We start from the raw sequence: 20459 nt of genomic DNA on the forward strand, positions 1-20459 counted from the left end.
AGGGATCTTATCACATTGTCTGCTAAAAGAAGTAGACATCTTGGTTTGGCTGGAAGATGGTCTTTCTTCTGCAGATGTTACTGTTGCTTTAACACCTACCCCACGGACACAACCTTTTTTTCCCTTACCAACATGCCTATTCCCCTTTCCACCAGCAGCAGGCCTTTTTCCACTCATTTTGGTGGTTAACCTATTCACAACTCTGGAGTTGTTTGCATAAAATACAATGGATGGGAACCGAGCAGAGCTGAGTGGCAAAACTGTGGTATTAGCCCAAAAGTATTGGCTGGATTAGATGCAGATAAAAATTATTTGGAATTTGCAACCTGCTAGAAGCCGATATATTTTTTCAGAGCTAGATGCAGAAAAAAATTATATTGAATTTGCAACCTGGTGGAGGTTAGTATAGATGGACTAATAGAACAAGTCCCACACACTGCTACAAACCAAAATATTTTTTCAGAGCTAGATGCAGAAAAAAATTATATTGAATTTGTAACCTGGTGGAGGTTAGTATAGATGGACTAATAGAACAAGTCCCAAACACTGCTACAAGCCGAAATATTTTTTCAGAGCTAGATGCAGAAAAAAATTATATTGAATTTGCAACCTGGTGGAGGTTAGTATAGATGGACTAATAGAACAAGTCCCACACAATGCTACAAGCCGAAATATTTTTTCAGAGGTAGATGCAGAAAAAAATTATATTGAATTTGCAACCTGGTGGAGGTTAGTATCGATGGACTAATAGAACAAGTCCCACACACTGCTACAAACCGAAATATTTTTTCAGAGCTAGATGCAGAAAAAAATTATATTGAATTTGTAACCTGGTGGAGGTTAGTATAGATGGACTAATAGAACAAGTCCCAAACACTGCTACAAGCCGAAATATTTTTTCAGAGCTAGATGCAGAAAAAAATTATATTGAATTTGCAACCTGGTGGAGGTTAGTATAGATGGACTAATAGAACAAGTCCCACACAATGCTACAAGCCGAAATATTTTTTCAGAGCTAGATGCAGAAAAAAATTATATTGAATTTGCAACCTGGTGGAGGTTAGTATAGAAGGACTAATAGAACAAGTCCCACACACTGCTACAAGCCGAAATATTTTTTCAGAGCTAGATGCAGAAAAAAATTATATTGAATTTGCAACTTGGTGGAGGTTAGTATAGATGGACTAATAGAACAAGTCCCACACACTGCTACAAGCCGAAATATTTTTTCAGAGCTAGATGCAGAAAAAAATTATATTGAATTTCCAACCTGGTGGAGGTTAGTATAGATGAACTAATAGAACAAGTCCAACAGACTGCTACAAGCCGAAATATTTTTTCAGAGCTAGATGCAGAAAAAAATTATATTGAATTTGCAACCTGGTGGAGGGTAGTATAGATGGACTAATAGAACAAGTCCCACACACTGCTACAAGCCAAAATTTTTTTTCAGAGCTAGATGCATAAAAAAATTATATTGAATTTGCAACCTAGTGGAGGTTAGTATAGATGGACTAATAGAACAAGTCCCACACACTGCTACAAGCCAAAATATTTTTTCAGAGCTAGATGCAGAAAAAAATTATATTGAATTTGCAACCTGGTGGAGGTTAGTATAGATGGACTAATAGAACAAATCCCACACACTGCTACAAGCCGAAATATTTTGTTCAGAGCTAGATGCAGAAAAAAATTATATTGAATTTGCAACCTGGTGGAGGTTAGTATAGATGGACTAATAGAACAAGTCCCACACACTGCTACAAGCCGAAATATTTTTTCAGAACTAGATGCAGAAAAAATATATGTTGAATTTGCAACCTGGTGGAGGTTAGTATAGATGGACTAATAGAACAAGTCCCACACACTGCTACAAGAAAATATTTTTTCAGAGCTAGATGCAGCAAAAAATTATATTGAATTTGCAACCTGGTGGAGGTTAGTATAGATGGACTAAGAGAACAAGTCCCACACACTGCTACAAACCAAAATATTTTTTCAGAGCTAGATGCAGAAAAAAATTATATTGAATTTGTAACCTGGTGGAGGTTAGTATAGATGGACTAATAGAACAAGTCCCACACACTGCTACAAGCCGAAATATTTTTTCAGAGCTAGATGCAGAAAAAAATTATATTGAATTTGCAACCTGGTGGAGGTTAGTATAGATGGACTAATAGAACAAGTCCCACACAATGCTACAAGCCAAAATATTTTTTCAGAGGTAAATGCAGAAAAAAATTATATTGAATTTGCAACCTGGTGGAGGTTAGTATCGATGGACTAATAGAACAAGTCCCACACACTGCTACAAACCGAAATATTTTTTCAGAGCTAGATGCAGAAAAAAATTATATTGAATTTGTAACCTGGTGGAGGTTAGTATAGATGGACTAATAGAACAAGTCCCAAACACTGCTACAAGCCGAAATATTTTTTCAGAGCTAGATGCAGAAAAAAATTATATTGAATTTGCAACCTGGTGGAGGTTAGTATAGATGGACTAATAGAACAAGTCCCACACAATGCTACAAGCCGAAATATTTTTTCAGAGCTAGATGCAGAAAAAAATTATATTGAATTTGCAACCTGGTGGAGGTTAGTATAGAAGGACTAATAGAACAAGTCCCACACACTGCTACAAGCCGAAATATTTTTTCAGAGCTAGATGCAGAAAAAAATTATATTGAATTTGCAACTTGGTGGAGGTTAGTATAGATGGACTAATAGAACAAGTCCCACACACTGCTACAAGCCGAAATATTTTTTCAGAGCTAGATGCAGAAAAAAATTATATTGAATTTCCAACCTGGTGGAGGTTAGTATAGATGAACTAATAGAACAAGTCCAACAGACTGCTACAAGCCGAAATATTTTTTCAGAGCTAGATGCAGAAAAAAATTATATTGAATTTGCAACCTGGTGGAGGGTAGTATAGATGGACTAATAGAACAAGTCCCACACACTGCTACAAGCCAAAATTTTTTTTCAGAGCTAGATGCATAAAAAAATTATATTGAATTTGCAACCTAGTGGAGGTTAGTATAGATGGACTAATAGAACAAGTCCCACACACTGCTACAAGCCAAAATATTTTTTCAGAGCTAGATGCAGAAAAAAATTATATTGAATTTGCAACCTGGTGGAGGTTAGTATAGATGGACTAATAGAACAAATCCCACACACTGCTACAAGCCGAAATATTTTGTTCAGAGCTAGATGCAGAAAAAAATTATATTGAATTTGCAACCTGGTGGAGGTTAGTATAGATGGACTAATAGAACAAGTCCCACACACTGCTACAAGCCGAAATATTTTTTCAGAACTAGATGCAGAAAAAATATATGTTGAATTTGCAACCTGGTGGAGGTTAGTATAGATGGACTAATAGAACAAGTCCCACACACTGCTACAAGCCAAAATATTTTTTCAGAGCTAGATGCAGCAAAAAATTATATTGAATTTGCAACCTGGTGGAGGTTAGTATAGATGGACTAATAGAACAAGTCCCACACACTGCTACAAGCCGAAATATTTTTTCAGAGCTAGATGCAGAAAAAAATGATATTGAATTTGCAACTTGGTGGAGGTTAGTATAGATGGACTAATAGAACAAGTCCCACACACTGCTACAAGCCGAAATATTTTTTCAGAGCTAGATGCAGAAAAAAATTATATTGAATTTCCAACCTGGTGGAGGTTAGTATAGATGAACTAATAGAACAAGTCCAACAGACTGCTACAAGCCGAAATATTTTTTCAGAGCTAGATGCAGAAAAAAATTATATTGAATTTGCAACCTGGTGGAGGGTAGTATAGATGGACTAATAGAACAAGTCCCACACACTGCTACAAGCCAAAATTTTTTTTCAGAGCTAGATGCAAAAAAAAATTATATTGAATTTGCAACCTAGTGGAGGTTAGTATAGATGGACTAATAGAACAAGTCCCACACACTGCTACAAGCCAAAATATTTTTTCAGAGCTAGATGCAGAAAAAAATTATATTGAATTTGCAACCTGGTGGAGGTTAGTATAGATGGACTAATAGAACAAATCCCACACACTGCTACAAGCCGAAATATTTTGTTCAGAGCTAGATGCAGAAAAAAATTATATTGAATTTGCAACCTGGTGGAGGTTAGTATAGATGGACTAATAGAACAAGTCCCACACACTGCTACAAGCCGAAATATTTTTTCAGAACTAGATGCAGAAAAAATATATGTTGAATTTGCAACCTGGTGGAGGTTAGTATAGATGGACTAATAGAACAAGTCCCACACACTGCTTCAAGCCAAAATATTTTTTCAGAGCTAGATGCAGCAAAAAATTATATTGAATTTTCAACCTGGTGGAGGTTAGTATAGATGGACTAATAGAACAAGTCCCACACACTGCTACAAGCCGAAATATTTTTTCAGAGCTAGATGCAGAAAAAAATTATATTGAATTTGCAACCTGGTGGAGGTTAGTATAGATGGACTAATAGAACAAGTCCCACACACTGCTACAAGCTGAAGTCAAATATTTTTTCAGAGCTAGATGCAGATAAAAATTATTTTGAATTTGTAACCTGGTGGAGGTTAGTATAGATGGACTAATAGAACAAATCCCACACACTGCTACAAGCCGAAATATTTTGTTCAGAGCTAGATGCAGAAAAAAATTATATTGAATTTGCAACCTGGTGGAGGTTAGTATAGATGGACTAATAGAACAAGTCCCACACACTGCTACAAGCCGAAATATTTTTTCAGAACTAGATGCAGAAAAAATATATGTTGAATTTGCAACCTGGTGGAGGTTAGTATAGATGGACTAATAGAACAAGTCCCACACACTGCTACAAGCCAAAATATTTTTTCAGTGCTAGATGCAGCAAAAAATTATATTCAATTTGCAACCTGGTGGAGGTTAGTATAGATGGACTAATAGAACAAGTCCCACACACTGCTACAAGCCGAAATATTTTTTCAGAGGTAGATGCAGAAAAAAATTATATTGAATTTGCAACCTGGTGGAGGTGAGTATAGATCGACTAATAGAACAAGTCCCACACACTGCTACAAGCTGAAGTCAAATATTTTTTCTGAGCTAGATGCAGATAAAAATTATTTTGAATTTGCAACCTGGTGGAGGTTAGTATAGATGGACTAATAGAATGATGCTATGCTCAAAAGGTTTTTCTTCACTAGGTGCAGTAAAAAAATCGGTATTCTATACACAGGTGGTGTAGCTTGCAACACAGATAGGCTACTCCACTGACTAACACACAGGTCAAGAGGCCCAAAAGGATTTGCTTTGCTAGATTTAGCCAAATGCTGTGAAAAAAACTTGCACAGCACTGGCACAGACCAGCCAGGCAAAACGTGATAGGAACTGATGTAACCTAGCTCTCAAAAGGACTGCAAGTACAATTAGTCTTTACTCCCAACCTATCTATTTAAGAGCACAGACCTGCCTGATAAAAGTGATAGGAACTGATGTAACCTAGCCCTGAAAAGGACTGCAATTACAATTAGTCTTTACTCCCAACCTAGCTATTTAACCCTCGTTCAGGGGCAACGGATCTGACAGGAGCAGCTCACTTAGTTTCATTTCTCTATTTTCAGAGGTTTGTCTGGGAAACACCCTCCTCCCAGTATCTTCCTAACTTTAAAGGCTGTGTGAAACCTGAGAAGCCTCTTGTGCTGCAGAGCTTCAGGAGATCAGATATCAGTGTTTTGGCTTCTCAGGCTCATTGCCTCTGAATGCGTCACACCTTTGATGGTTAGTATTTGCTGTTTTTATTCATCCCAATTGTTTTTTTAGCTTGTTTTATGAATAGCTAGTGCTAAATTTGTGGATTTGTCATAGAAGGTTTTGTTAGATATAAGAATGTGCTTCTCAGGCACATTGCGCCCTAACAAATATTCTCTCTCTTTCTTCAGCTTTTCTTCTGAAATGGCGTGGAGAATATTTGACTTGTCAAATGCCCTTCATGTTGAGCAAGTGCAAAATATACTGCTTGATGATGATGAGACAGACCCCTTACAGCTAGAAGATTTAGGGAAAGAAAGTGAGATTGATTCAGAAGATGATGTGGAAGAATGTCCAGATGTGTTTGATACAGATCAAGATGGAGAGAGTGAGGAGGATGCTCAAGACATAGAAACATATTATTTGGGCAAAGATAAAACAACAAAATGGATAAAAAAGCCACCCCCTAAACGTTCTCGCACACGCTCGCATAACATTTTGAGCCATCTTCCTGGTGTCATAGGAACTGCAAGGAATGCTAAAAATGAAATAGAATGCTGGAACTGTTTATTCACTGATGACATTCTGGTCACAATTGTGACATATACAAATCAGTACATGGACACCATAAGGGACAGTTTCATTAGAAAGCGAGAAGTCAACCCTATTGATGTAATTGAACTGAGGGCGTTTATTGGTTTGCTATATCTTGCAGGCGCCTATAGGGCAAACCGACAGAGTTTGGAGGAGCTCTGGGGTAGAGATGGGGATGGCATTGAGAAATTTTCCTTGGTAATGAATATAAAGAGATTCAAAATTATAATGCGGTGTCTTCGTTTTGACGACAGAAGTACCAGAACTGAGCGAAAAAAATATGACCAGCTTGCTGCGATTCGTGAGATATTTGAAAAATTTGTGCAAACCTGTCAAAAAAGCTATTGTCTAGGTCAAAATGTCACTATTGATGAAATGCTCCCGTGATTTTGTGGTAGATGTGGCTTTCGGCAATATATCCCATCTAAACCAAACAAATATGGGCTAAATTTTTTTTCCCTTGCTGATTCCAGGATTACTTACACCTACAATATGGAAGTTTATGCGAGGAAACAGCCAGCAGGTCCATATTGTGTAAGCAACACACCGAGTGAGGTGGTAAAGCGAATGGCTGAGCCTTTGTATGGTTCGGGGAGAAATATAACTGCAGATAACTGGTTTTCTGATGTGGGTTTGATTGATTTTTTGAAATCCAAAAAAATATCATATGTGGGTACTGTGCGAAAAAATAAAACACAATTGCCGCCACAGTTTATCAATGTGAAAGGGAGAGAACAATACCACAGTATGCTTGGATTTAGTGAAGGCAAAGTTTTAGTGTCCTATGTCCCACGCAAGAACAAAAATGTTATTCTTGTATCCTCGCTTCATGATGATGATGCGATCGATCCTCGGTCTGAAGCACAAAATAAGCTGGAAATGATAACATTTTACAACGAAACCAAGGGTGGTGTAGACACTGCAGATCAGATGTGTGCTACTTTCAGCGTGTGCATAAATGTCAGGCGCTGGCCAATGGTAATTTTTTTCACTATGCTAAATGTGGCAGGAATAAATTCTCAAGTTATTTACTTAGGAAACCAGCTGGGATCACAGCGTAGAAGACTCTATCTAAAAACATTGGCTCATGAACTGGTCATTGCAGAGCTTCGCAGAAGAAGTGTGAAAATAATTGGAATACCCTCTAGCATGCAAATGCGGCTGAGAAAATTTCGCACAGAATATGAACGCTAAGAATCACCAGCTCCACCACCACCCAAAAGACAGAGATGCAACACCTGCACTGTAGAAACAGGACTCAGGAGACTCTCAAATTATGCATGTAAAAATTGCAAAAATGCTATTTACCTGTCTCATGCAGAAATGATCTGCAAATCATGCTCATTGCTCTGCAAGTGTACTTTTACAGGTAAACAGCTAACATCTGATAGTGACTGATTTTGAGCACAGTACTATTTCAGCAACCTTATAATTTATTTTGCTTATCTAAATTTTAGGTTTAATAATAGTTTTTGAAGAAAACTGTCGGGTTTTTTTGCAAGTAGCAAAATGTGTGCACTTTGAAACATATTACTTTTCTGGTTAGTAAACATTTTTATGTGTATTCTCATTTATTACATTCCTATTAAGGTAACTAATCACTTTTAGAGCATTGAAATTTTAAAAAAAGGAAAATATAGCCAATTTTCTAGCCTGTGCTTGACAGGCACAATGCCCCTAAACTCGTTATGAAACATATTGCCCCTGACGGAGGGTTAAGAGCACAGACCTGCCTGATAAAAGTCGTAGGAAATGATGTAACCTAGTCCTTAAAAGGACTGCAATCACAACTATTCCCTACTCCCAAGCTATCTGTAGATTTGTGCGAAAATTGGCTTGAAATTAACAAAGTATAGCGCACACAGCAACAGCGGTGCCGTCTAACACGCAGCTGCAGCAGTGAGAAAATGGTGGCGACGGGGAAAATGGCTGGGTCCTATAGGGCAAGGACATGTGATATACACTGCCAATGACACATGCCCTTGCTTGTGTGAAAAAAAGCAGTTCGCTCCGTGTGTGCGCTGCTGATAGGCCTCCCCACTGTAAATGCGGGAAAGAGAAAAAAAAATGGAGATCTTCATTATTTCTGCAGAAATCCTTGTTTGTTGCATGGGCAACAAACAAGGAGAATTGGAACTACTAATGCAGGAAAAGGAATATGATGTCATTGGAATCACTGAGACTTGGTGGGACGATACACATGATTGGAATAAAAGGCTAAAAGGATACAACTTATTTGCAAGAAACAGACTTGATAAACGAGGAGGAGGTGTCGCATTGTATGTTAGAAAAGCGTATATCTGCACAGAGATTGAAGCTTCAGAGACTGGGAGTTCTGTGGAAACTGTTTGGGTAAGAATACAAGGAGAGAACAACGGAAAGGACACCATTGTAGGCATTTACTACAGGCCACCTGGGCAAGCTGAAGATATGGATGAACTCTTTATGTATCAAATGACCAAGTTCTCCAAAAAATATGACGTAGTGGTCATGGGAGATTTCAACTATCCAGACATTTGTTGGGAATCTCTCTCAAGTAAAACTAACAGGTCAAGCAAATTCTTATCCTCTCTTGCTGACAACTTTATCTTCCAAAAGGTAGGGGAGAAAACAAGGGGATCTGCTACTTTGGATCTAATCCTTATAAACAGGGAGGAAATGGTTGAGGAGGTAAAGGTGGCTGGGACGCTAGGAGGCAGCGATCATGCTATTATAGAATTTTGGATAACTAGAGGAGGAAGACATGTGAAGACTCAAACTTCAAGGTTAGATTTTAGAAAGGCAGATTTTAAGAGACTCAGAAAGAGAATAGGAGGGATCCAATGGCTGGATGTCCTTAAGGACAAAAATGTCCAGGAAGGATGGGAAATTTTTAAAAATGAGATTCTCAAAGCACAATCGTTAACAATCCCGAAAAGTAGGAAGAATGGGAAGCATTTAAGGAAACCAGGATGGATGAACACAGAACTTAAACACATGCTAAAAAGAAAGAAAGAAATGTTTATTAAATGGAAAGAGGGAGGCATATCTAAAGAAGATTATAATGCAGTCTGCAGATCCTGCAGGGCACGTATCAGGTTAGCTAAAGCTGACAATGAATTAAGGCTTGCAAGAGATGTCAAAAGCAATAAAAAAGGATTTTGGGGGTATGTCAAAAGTAAAAGAAAAGTCAAAGATGCTATAGGATTTTTACAGGATGAAAATGGAGAAATGGTAAGAGAGGATGTTGAGAAGGCCGAACTTTTTAATTCCTATTTTGCATCTGTTTTCTCTCAGAAAGAAAATGTAACATCAACTGATCTTCACTGTCCTTTTAGAGGAATAGAGGAATCCAAGTTATCTGTAAACAGAAAGATTGTGAGGGAATATTTAGCTAACATAAATGAGTTCAAGTCTCCAGGTCCAGATGAATTACACCCCAGAGTACTGAAGGAGATCATAGAAGAAATTTTAGAACCACTCTCCATAATCTTTGAAAATTCTTGGAGAACAGGAGAAGTCCCAGAAGACTGGAGAAGAGCAAATGTTGTTCCTATCTTCAAAAAGGGGAAGAAGGTGGACCCAGGGAACTATAGGCCGGTGAGTCTGACTTCTATACCAGGAAAGATCTTTGAACAAATTATTAAACAACATGTATGTAAGTACATGGATAAGAATGAAGTGATTAACCAGAGTCAGCATGGGTTTGTAACTAACAAGTCATGTCAGACTAACTTAATTTCCTTCTATGACAGAATCACTGACTGGGTGGATCAGGGAAATGCTGTAGATATAGTATATCTTGACTTCAGCAAAGCATTTGACAAAGTATCTCACACCATCCTTATTGAAAAAATGACCAAGTATGCAATGGACCAGGCAACTGTTAGGTGGATTCATAACTGGCTTAGTGATCGGACTCAAAGGGTGGTTGTAAATGGCTTCACATCCAGCTGGATGAATGTCTCAAGTGGGGTACCACAGGGCTCCGTCCTGGGACCTGTATTGTTCAACATCTTTATCAATGATTTAGATGAAGGAATTGAGGGTAAACTGATTAAATTTGCTGATGACACAAAGCTAGGAGGGATAGCTAATACTAGAGAAGAGAGAGAGAGGATTCAAAAAGACCTAAATAAACTGGAGCAGTGGGCAGCAACCAACAGAATGGTTTTTAACAGGGAAAAATGCAAAGTACTACATCTGGGCAATAAAAATGAAAAAAGCATATACAGAATGGGAGGAATAGAGCTAAGCAACAGTACATGTGAAAAAGACTTAGGTATACTAATAGATCATAGACTGAACATGAGTCAACAGTGTGATGCAGCAGCAAAAAAGGCAAATACAATTCTGGGATGTATTAACAGAAGCATACAGTCTAGATCACGTGAAGTAATTATCGGTCTTTACTCCTCTTTGGTCAGACCTCATCTGGAATACTGTGTACAGTTTTGGGCACCACATTTTAAAAAAGACATAGACAAACTGGAGCAAGTTCAGAGAAGAGCGACCAGAATGGTGACTGGTCTGCAAACCATGTCCTATGAGGAACGGTTGCAGGATTTGGGAATGTTTAGCTTGCAAAAAAGAAGACTGAGAGGAGACTTAATAGCTGTCTACAAATATGTCAAGGGCTGTCACATTGTAGAAGGATCATCTTTATTCTCATTTGCACAAGGAAAGACTAGAAGCAATGGGATGAAACTGAATGGGAGGAGACACAGATTAGATATTAGAAAAAACTTTTTGACAGTTAGGGTGATTAATGAGTGGAACAGGCTGCCACGAGAGGTGGTGAGTTCCCCTTCAATGGACGTCTTCAAACAGAGGCTGGACAGACATCTGTCTGAGATGATTTAGTGAATCCTGCTTTGAGCAGGGGGTTGGACCAGATGACCCAGGAGGTCCCTTCCAACTCTACCATTCTATGATTCTATGGTACATTCTTACAGATCCCTGCCCCTCCCCCCGCCCCGCTGTACACTCAAACTGCGTATTAGCATTAATTTTCAGCATTACTGAGAAAAAAATCCAGTTATGATTTTGGTGCACGAACAGTTATCGAACATAACCTTGAACAGCCGAATTTTTTTCAAATTGTTCGTGTTCGCCGAACGGCTCGAACACCGCTCAAGAGAAAACCAAGAGTGTGCAAAGCAGTTATCAAAGCAAAAGGTGTCTACTTTGAAGAACCTAGAATATAAGACATATTTTCAGTTGTTTCACACTTTTTTGTTAACTATATAATTCCACATGTGTTAATTAATAGTTTTGATGCCTTCAGTGTGAATGTACAATTTTCATAGTCATGAAAATACAGAAAAATCTTTAAATGAGAAGGTGTGTCCAAACTTTTGGTCTGTACTGTATATATATATATATATATATATATATATACATATATATATATATATATATATATAAATTGTACCCATAAATAAATATGTTTATAAAAGAAAAACTAAACAAAAAAAGTACACATATTTGGTATTGCCGCATCCGGAACAACCCAACCAATAAAACAGTCCCACTTGTTAACCCCGTTAATGAACACCATAAAAAAAAAAAAAACAAGGCAAAAAACTATGCTTTTTCCTCATACCTCTGAACAAAAAGTAAAAATAAAACTCAATCAAAAAGACGAATGTAAATACACATGGCATTGCTGTAAACATCATCTTATCCCACAACAAACAAGCTACCATACCGCTCAAAAAATAAAAAAGTTATAGTTCTCAAAATAAAGTGATGCACAAATATTTTTTTTCCTATAAAATAGTTTTTATTGTGTGGAAGTGTCAAAACAAAAAAATGATATAAATGTGATATCACTGCAATCGTACTGACCCAAAAAATAAAGATGCCTTATCAATTTCACCACACAAAGAATGGCATAAAAAAAAACTAAAAAACAATTACTGAATTGCTGGTTTTTGTTCATTCTCCCTCCCAAGCCCTTACATGACTCTGTCAGCCTAAATATGGTAAAATTATAGCTGTCAAAATATGACGATGCATTTTTTGCAACAAAAAAAAGCAGCTTTTAGCGTGTGACCGCATCCAAGCATAAAAAAACTGTATAAATCTGGCACCGCTGTAATCACACCAACCTGAAGAATAAAGTCGTCTAATCAGTTATATCACATGAGGAACGGGGAAAAAATAAATAAAGCCAATTCTTCACCTGCTGTTGATTTGTTCATTCTGCCTCCCAAACATCACAATAAGGCTTGGCAGACACTTATCTTGCTCTCTACGCTGAGAACTTACACCAGGAATTCTGTGTAAAACTCTGAAAGACGTGAATCAGACGGAACCCCTGATGGAAGATTCTCTACAATGAGACAGATGGAGTCACTTTGGACATTGTCTGGTCTATCATCCGGCGTTGTCCATCTTTTTAGGCATGTATAAAAGTGTGTTCGAACTCAGGTTTGTGCACCTCTGAAAAAAAGGACACAGCTGAATAGAGGCCACATGGAGTCAAGAGTAACTCTGCTGCCTCAATATAGTAGCCGTTGCTACTCCTTGCACTATTAACAAGGAGTGCAAGCACCGCTGATGGGAGGAGTAATATCTAATCAACCGGCGTTTGCACAGAGAAAGTAAAAAAAAAGGTAAAATTCATAAATAATTATTTAAATAAAAATAATAAACATATTATACTCACCTACACCTAATCGCCGATGTTCTCATCCCCTGTAAAAATAAAAAATAAAAAACACCATATACTCACCTTATCGCCTAATCCCCGATGCCCTCATCTCCTGTAATAAATAAAAAATAATAAACCACCTTAATCCTCACCTATCCGCCGTAGTCCAGGTTATATCGAGTGTCCCACGGAGATCACACTGATTGCACAGCCACATCCAGAGATGTGACTGTGCTATCAGGTAGCTATAACAATGATGTTATGCTCACGCCCGGACTGACTGACGTGAGCGTGGTTAGTGATCCTACTGGACCATGAACCGAGGAGTGCCTGGAGGGGCGTGACTAAGTATCAACTCTGTCCGTCCACGGTCGCACGTCGGCTCAGTCAACTCCGTGAACCAGGGAGGAACCGAGCAGAGGGACCAGGTGCTACTCCAGGTCAGACCCCGGTCACAGCAGTTGACCCACACCGGGGAATTCAGGAACAGGCAGGTTAGGCTGGCATACTGACAGGTGGGTACTGGCAGGAATGGCTGGTATACAGACAGGTGGGTACTGGCAGGCATGGCAGGTATGCAAACAGGTGGGTACTGGCAGGAACGGCTGGTATACAGACAGGTGGGTACTGGAAGGTAGGAACGCAGGCAGGATAGGGACCAGTACAGGGATAAAGGAACAAAGCTGCAGGTGCTGCAGACAAGCAGAGCAGTGCAAAACCCGCAGGTGTGGTAGACGAGCAAAGCAGAGCAAAACCCGCAGGTGCGGTAGACAAGAAGAGCAGAGCAAAACCCGCAGGTGCGGTAGACAAGCAGAGCAGAGCAAAACCCGCAGGTGAGGTAGACAAGCAGAGCAGAGCAAAACCCACAGTTGAGGTAGACAATCAGAGCAGAGCAAAACCCGCAGGTGAGGTAGACAATCAGAGCAGAGCAAAACCCGCAGGTGCGGTAGACAAGCAGAGCAGAGCAAAACCCGAGGTGCGTTAGACAAGCAGAGCAAAACCCGCAGGTGCGGTAGACAAGCAGAGCAGAGCAAAACCGCAGGTGCGGTAGACAAGCAGAGCAGATACACATAATGAAGTAGTGAGTGGACACTAAACTCACACACAGAAGTACAAAGACAACAAGTTGGAGTTAGGTGCAGGTTCAGACACTGCAGGAAAAGGGAAGATACGAACATAGAGACAAACAAGGAATGGGCTAGGACACTGTTCAGACAAGAATTGAACCAGGAACAAGATACAGGAACGAGCCTGGGAACTCAGCCCCCAGGGTGGCGGAACAGACTAGAAGTCACAGATACAGGTAACAGGCCTGGGTACTCAGCCCCCAGGGTGGCGGAAACAGACAAGATACAGGACAGGACACACTGAAAGAAAGTGTTGCTCAGGCACCTCCTACTGGGTGGAGGGGGTTTAAGTATCCAGTGACTCACAGCAATAGGCTGGGGAAGCATTAGGACTGCGCACACTGTAAGTTAAAGAATCAGGCAGTAACAGTGCCACCGCCCTAAGCAGTCAGACAAGAGACATGCACACAGCCGTTACTGGAGCAAAGTGTGCAGCCAGGACTAATAGGTAAGATGGCGGTCTTGCATGGTGGGAGGTGGCAGCACGCCACCAGGGATGTTACAATTGACAGGTGCACTATCACCCCCATAGTGTATCGCGATGAGCTGCATGAGAGAGGTCACATGAATTCATCAGCTGATGAGCTCATGTGACCTCACATACCTCACTGCCGCATGAGAAAATTCTCACACAGCAGTGGTGTCGTAAGTAAGGTCACCAGAGCTTTCAGCTGATTGAACTCCAGTGACCTCTCTTACTTCAGTTCAGCGCTGTAAACTGACAGGAGTGATTACGCTTCTCTCAGTATATAGCCGACTGTCTTGTAGAGCAGTGACATCAGTGACTGCTGATGTAACTGTCATACAAATGATCGCTGTGAGAAAATCAGGATTATGTCATCAGGGCGGACAAGTGAGGGATATGGTTGTTTTTTATTTTTTATATTTACAGGTGGCAATGGCTTCAGCAGATTAGGTGTTAGGTGAGTATATGGTGTTTTTATTTTTAAATACATTTTTAAAACTATGTAGACTTTTATTTTTAAAACTTACTATGGGGTTAGCCCTCCATTAATAACCTTGGCTTCATGTCAGCTGCCAATACAAGGCTGACATGAACCCCAACCCTATTACCCCACTTGCCATCGCACCAGGGCAAGTGGGAAGAGCGAGGCATATGCCAGATTTGACACATCTTATGGATGCGCCATTTTTGAGGCCACTGAGTACTGATATTATTGGCCTCGATGGGGGCCAGGATCCATGGCCCCTTCCCTGGCTCTTAATATCAGATCACAGCTGTCTGTTTAGCCTTTGCTGGTTAGATTTTATAGGGGAACATGAATTTTTTTTCTGGGGTCCCCCTGTAATTTAGCCACTAAAGGCTAAGCAAACAGCTATGAGCTGTTATTAATACCCAGGGAACATCTTTGGCTAATGGCCCCTTCCCTGGCTAGTAATATCAGCATCTAGTGGTTGGCTTTCCCTCTGCTGGTTATGAAAATGATGTGGGAGCCAATGCCATTTTTTTTATTTAATTCTTCATTTTATTTCATTTATAAGAAATCCCATACCCACTGGGCTTATTTTTGATGCTGCGTAAACTCACCCGCAGCATGTCAATCTCTGCAGTGAAGATGCTAGTCTCTGCTGCAGATTTTGACTGATTGAAATGTCACTACATGTGGTGGATCCACAAGTACTGACAAAACAAGTGCAGCATTGGAATGCAGCATTTTGAACGCAGCGAAAATACTCATCCCAGGTCTGACGGTAATCTCAGGATTAAAGCGATGTCCAGGTTTCTTTTTTCAAATATCTTTAGGGTATGCGCCCATTATCAGACTATTGCAGTGCTTTGAACGCAGCATATTTTCATTTCGTCCAAAGCTTTGTGTTTGATCCCGCAGGTAAATCCACATGTGTTCATTGAACACTTGTGGAGTTACTACATCCTATCCATTCTATGAGGGAATTTCTGTTGCGGAGACTAGTGCCAGTTTACGTGGCGGCTAATAGAAGCACAGTGGGCATGGCATTTCTATAAATCCCATCCACTTTGTATTTACTGTAACAAATTGCAGCAAAAACGCAGGCAAAATTGCGACAAAAACTCAGTAAAAGCGTGGCAAAAAAACGCAGCAAAATCGCAGGCAAAAAATGCAGCAAAAAAATGCAACAAAATTTGCAACAACAAGGTAGGCAAAATCGCGGTACAAACGCAGGCAAAATTGTGGCAAAAATGCAGCAAACTCTCAGCAAAAACAAAGTAAAAAACGCAACAAAAATGCAGCAAAATTGCGGCAAAAAACACCGCAAAATCAACTGCAAAATCACAGCAAAAATACAGCAAAATTGCATCAAATTAGTGGCAAAACACAGGCAAAATTGTGACAAATACGCAGGCAAAAAATGCAGCAAAATCGTGGCAAAAATGCAGGCAAATCAGGGTGCAGGAACAATCCACAATGTCCAGACACAAGGGCTTGTGCCAATGGCTTCTGAAATCACACGTCCCTCTCTATATAAAGAGCAGTCATGTTCTTTTAGCACCGTTTTGTCAGTATAACAGATCATAGACGATGCGACTGGTCTGCTCCTGGATACTGAGAGATTTTTGCTAGTTAACTAGGCAGTTGCTTATAAGTCAGATAGTTTAGATAGCTAGTGTCCTGTGTGGCTGTGAAATCGACCTTCCAGAAGATATTTTTCTTGTGCCATTAGTGAGGTCCAGACAAAGACAGCAGGGCACATTTCAGCATAGAATTCTGTTGTGCACTGCTTTAATTGTGCTCAATGCTCGAAGTACACCTTTAAAAATCTAATTTTGCCTGTTACAAACGTGACACAGCACGCCATATCTCAGCTTGTCATTTTGTGGCGGTGAAATTCAGCTGTATGCAGAGCTCATGCAAAGTAAAAAAAATTGTTTTTTTCTGTGACAAATGTGATACAGCATGCCATATCTCAGTTTATCAATTTGTTGTGGTAATATTCAGTTGTATGCGGAGCTCTTTCAGAGTAAAAAAATCATCTATCTTTTTCTGTGACTAACATGATACAGCAGGGAAGATCTTAGTTCGAAATTGTTTGGTGCACATATTCTATTTAACACAGGTCTCATCCACAGTAAAAAACAAATTCTGTTACTAATGTGATACAATAGGCCAGATGTCAGTTTGAAATTCTTTGGTGCATATATTCTATGTTATACAGGTCTCGTCCACAGTAAAAAAAAAATATTTTCTTCTGTTACTAAGGTGATACAGCAGGCTAGATCTCAATTTGAAATTTCTTGGAGCATATATTCTATTGTATACAAGCCTCATCCACAGTAAAAAAAAAAAAAAAATTCTGTTGCTAATGTGATACAGTTGGCCAGATCTCAGTTTGAAATTGTTTGGAGCATAAATTCTCTGTTATACAGGCCTCATCCACAGTAAAAAAAAATTTTTTTTTCTGTTTCTAACGTGATACAATAGGCCAGGTCTCAGTTTGAAATTGTTTGGAGTATATATTCTATTTAATACAGGCCTCATCCACAGTAAAAAAAATATTTTTTCTATTACTAACGTGATACAGTATGCCAGATCTCAGTTTGAAATTGTTTGGAGAATATATTCTATGCTATACAGGCCTCATTGACAGTAAAAAAAAAATTCTGTTACTAACATGATACAGTAGGCCAGATCTCGGTTTGAAATAGTTTGGAGCATATATTCTATGTTATACAGGCCTTATCCACAGTAAAAAAAAAATTTCTTCTGTTACTAATGTGATACAGTAGGCCAGATCTCAGTTTGAAATTGTTTGGATCATATATTCTATGTTATTCTATGTTCTACAGGCCTCATCCACAGTAAAAAAAATAATTTCTTCTGTTGCTAAGGTGATACCATAGGCTAAATCTCAGTTTTAAATTTCTTGGACCATATATTCTGTTGTATACAGGTCTCATCCACAGTAAAAAAAAAATTTCTGTTAGCGTGATACAGGAGGCCAGATCTCAATTTGAAATTGTTGGAGTATAAATTCTATGTTATACAGGCCTCATTCACAGTAAAAAAATAATTTCTTCTGTTACTAAGGTGATACAGCAGGCTAGATCTCAGTTTGAAATTGTTTGGAGCAAATATTCTATTTAATACAGGCCTCATCCACAGTAAAAAATCTAATTTTTTGTTGCTAATAGCGTGTTCCAACCACACTATCTGAGCAACATCAGTGGGAAAAAGCGAGGTCGTGGTGTGGTGGAAGGGGGAATAGGCTTGGTGTTCAAGGTGTACGTGGGATAGGTGTTAATGTTAGTGAAAGCACTAGTAAACCAACACCGTTACGTCCTATCCAAAGACAGCTAACAACTTCCGTTACTGGACGGATTACTCTACTTCCTTTCTTTGGCAGCCGCACAGAGGTATGCCTTGTAGATGAGGGCCAGAAAGAGCATGTGCTGACTGTAGGGAACCACAGATGGGTGAGTCTGCAGAGCTGTTCACACATTTTATGCCATGGATGTCAGAAGTCGGCTCCAAAGATTCACAGACTCAAAAGGAGGAAAGCTTCTGCACCAGTGCCAAATTTTTTTTAGGTTGGATCTGGGGCAGGACAAAGTAGTATCAGTATCCTGAACCTAGTTACTGGATGGTGGGAGGTGGTACTGAGGAGACTCAGATACCTGAGGCTCACGCAGACTGTACTGTTGTGTCAGGGCAGGAAGAGGAGGAGGGTGACTCCTAGGGCGAGGAATGGGAGGATAGAGAGGATGATGATGAGGTTGTAGATCACACTTGGTATGAAACCAGAGGCACACAGTCAGTAGTAGGTCATCTGAGGAGGTGGAAGAGGAGGAAGATGAGGAGGATACTGTGGCTGCGGCCATCAGCTCTCATGGGTGTGCTGTTCACAGAGGCGGCAAGGGTTGCCTAGGCTGGGCCTCTTTTGACACCACAAAGGATGAGCCAACTCACATTATCTGCCAACTTTGCCAAAAAAAACTCAGTAGAGGGAAAAAGTGCAATAATTTGACTACTACATGCATGAACCTTCACATGTGCAATCAACATGCATTGCTCTGGCAATCTCATTGTGATAGAATGCGGATCAGCAGACATCAACAGCCATCCGCTGCCCCACCAACCGCATCTGTTACTTCTTCCTCCTTCTCTGTTACCAGCCACGCAGGTCTCTGACCGCATAACCTCCAGTTGTTTACCCACTCCAGTTAGACTGAGTGAGCTCCCGTCATCTGTAACAGAAGTGGACATGCCTGCTGTTTTTGACCTATCTAAGAGAACAAGCACACCACATCTTTCTCAACCACTGTAACATCTCTGCCTGCACCTCACTCACGATCCAGCAGTTTTTCCGGTTCACCCTACTCCGTCCTCTTTTAGCACTGCAGCCAGCCCTTGGTCCGGCAGCTGTGGTCACGTAAAAGATTGTTTCCTCCTACACACGACAAAGCTAAGAGGTTGAACTCCACCACCTCCAATGTGTTGGCCGGGGATATTCTGCCTTTCCGCCTGGTAGATACAGACGGTTTTTGAAAGCTGATGGCCATCGCAATCTCCAAGTACCAGTTGCCCAGTTGCCATTACTTCTCTAAGAAATCTGTGCCTGCGCTACACCAGCATGTCGCAGACAACATCACCTATTCCTATACTAAATCTATGTCTGCTAGGGTGCATTTCACCACAGACACCTGGGCGAGTGAGTAAGCAAGGCCAGGGGCGTTAAATCTCGCTGGAAGGGCACTGGGTGACTCTGGTAGCTGTGGGAGCAGATGGGGAAGGGGCTGCTCCACAAGTCTTGGAATCCCCAAGGCTGCATTTCACACTTTCTCCACTGCTTCTGCCTCCTCCACCTCCTCTAGGGCCTGCACCTGCGCCATCAACCTCTGCCTTAATGAGACAAGCGTTCCAACAGTGCAGAGTGAATCTCTGAAAAAATGTCTCGTTATCGAATCAGAAACTAGTGAATACTCACAGTGCAAAGTGTGTGCGCTGGGGGTTTCCTAAGTCTGCAGTCTCACAGAATGACTGCAGACTTATCAATTTAGACCAGAAAACTCCTTTAAGCCAATATTGATTATATACAGTGGGGAAAATAAGTATTTAATACACTGCCTATTTTGCAAGTTTTCCCACCTACAAAAAATGGAGAGGTCTGTAATTTTTATCGGAGTTACAATTCAACTGTGAGAGACAGAATCTAAAAAAATTCAGAAAATCACATTGTATGATTTTTACATAATTAATTAGCATTTTATTGCATGAAATAAGTTTTTGATACAATAGAAAAACCTATTGTATCAAAAACTAGTATCAGTACATCCACCACATGTAGTGACATTTCAATCAGTCAAAATCTGCAGCGGAGACTAGCATCTTCACTACAGAGATTGACATGCTGCAGGTGAG

The sequence above is a fragment of the Phyllobates terribilis genome, unplaced genomic scaffold (genome assembly GCF_046119375.1).
Source record: "Phyllobates terribilis strain yellow unplaced genomic scaffold, ASM4611937v1 Scaffold_2__4_contigs__length_985480577, whole genome shotgun sequence".
Classification (NCBI taxonomy): domain Eukaryota; kingdom Metazoa; phylum Chordata; class Amphibia; order Anura; family Dendrobatidae; genus Phyllobates; species Phyllobates terribilis.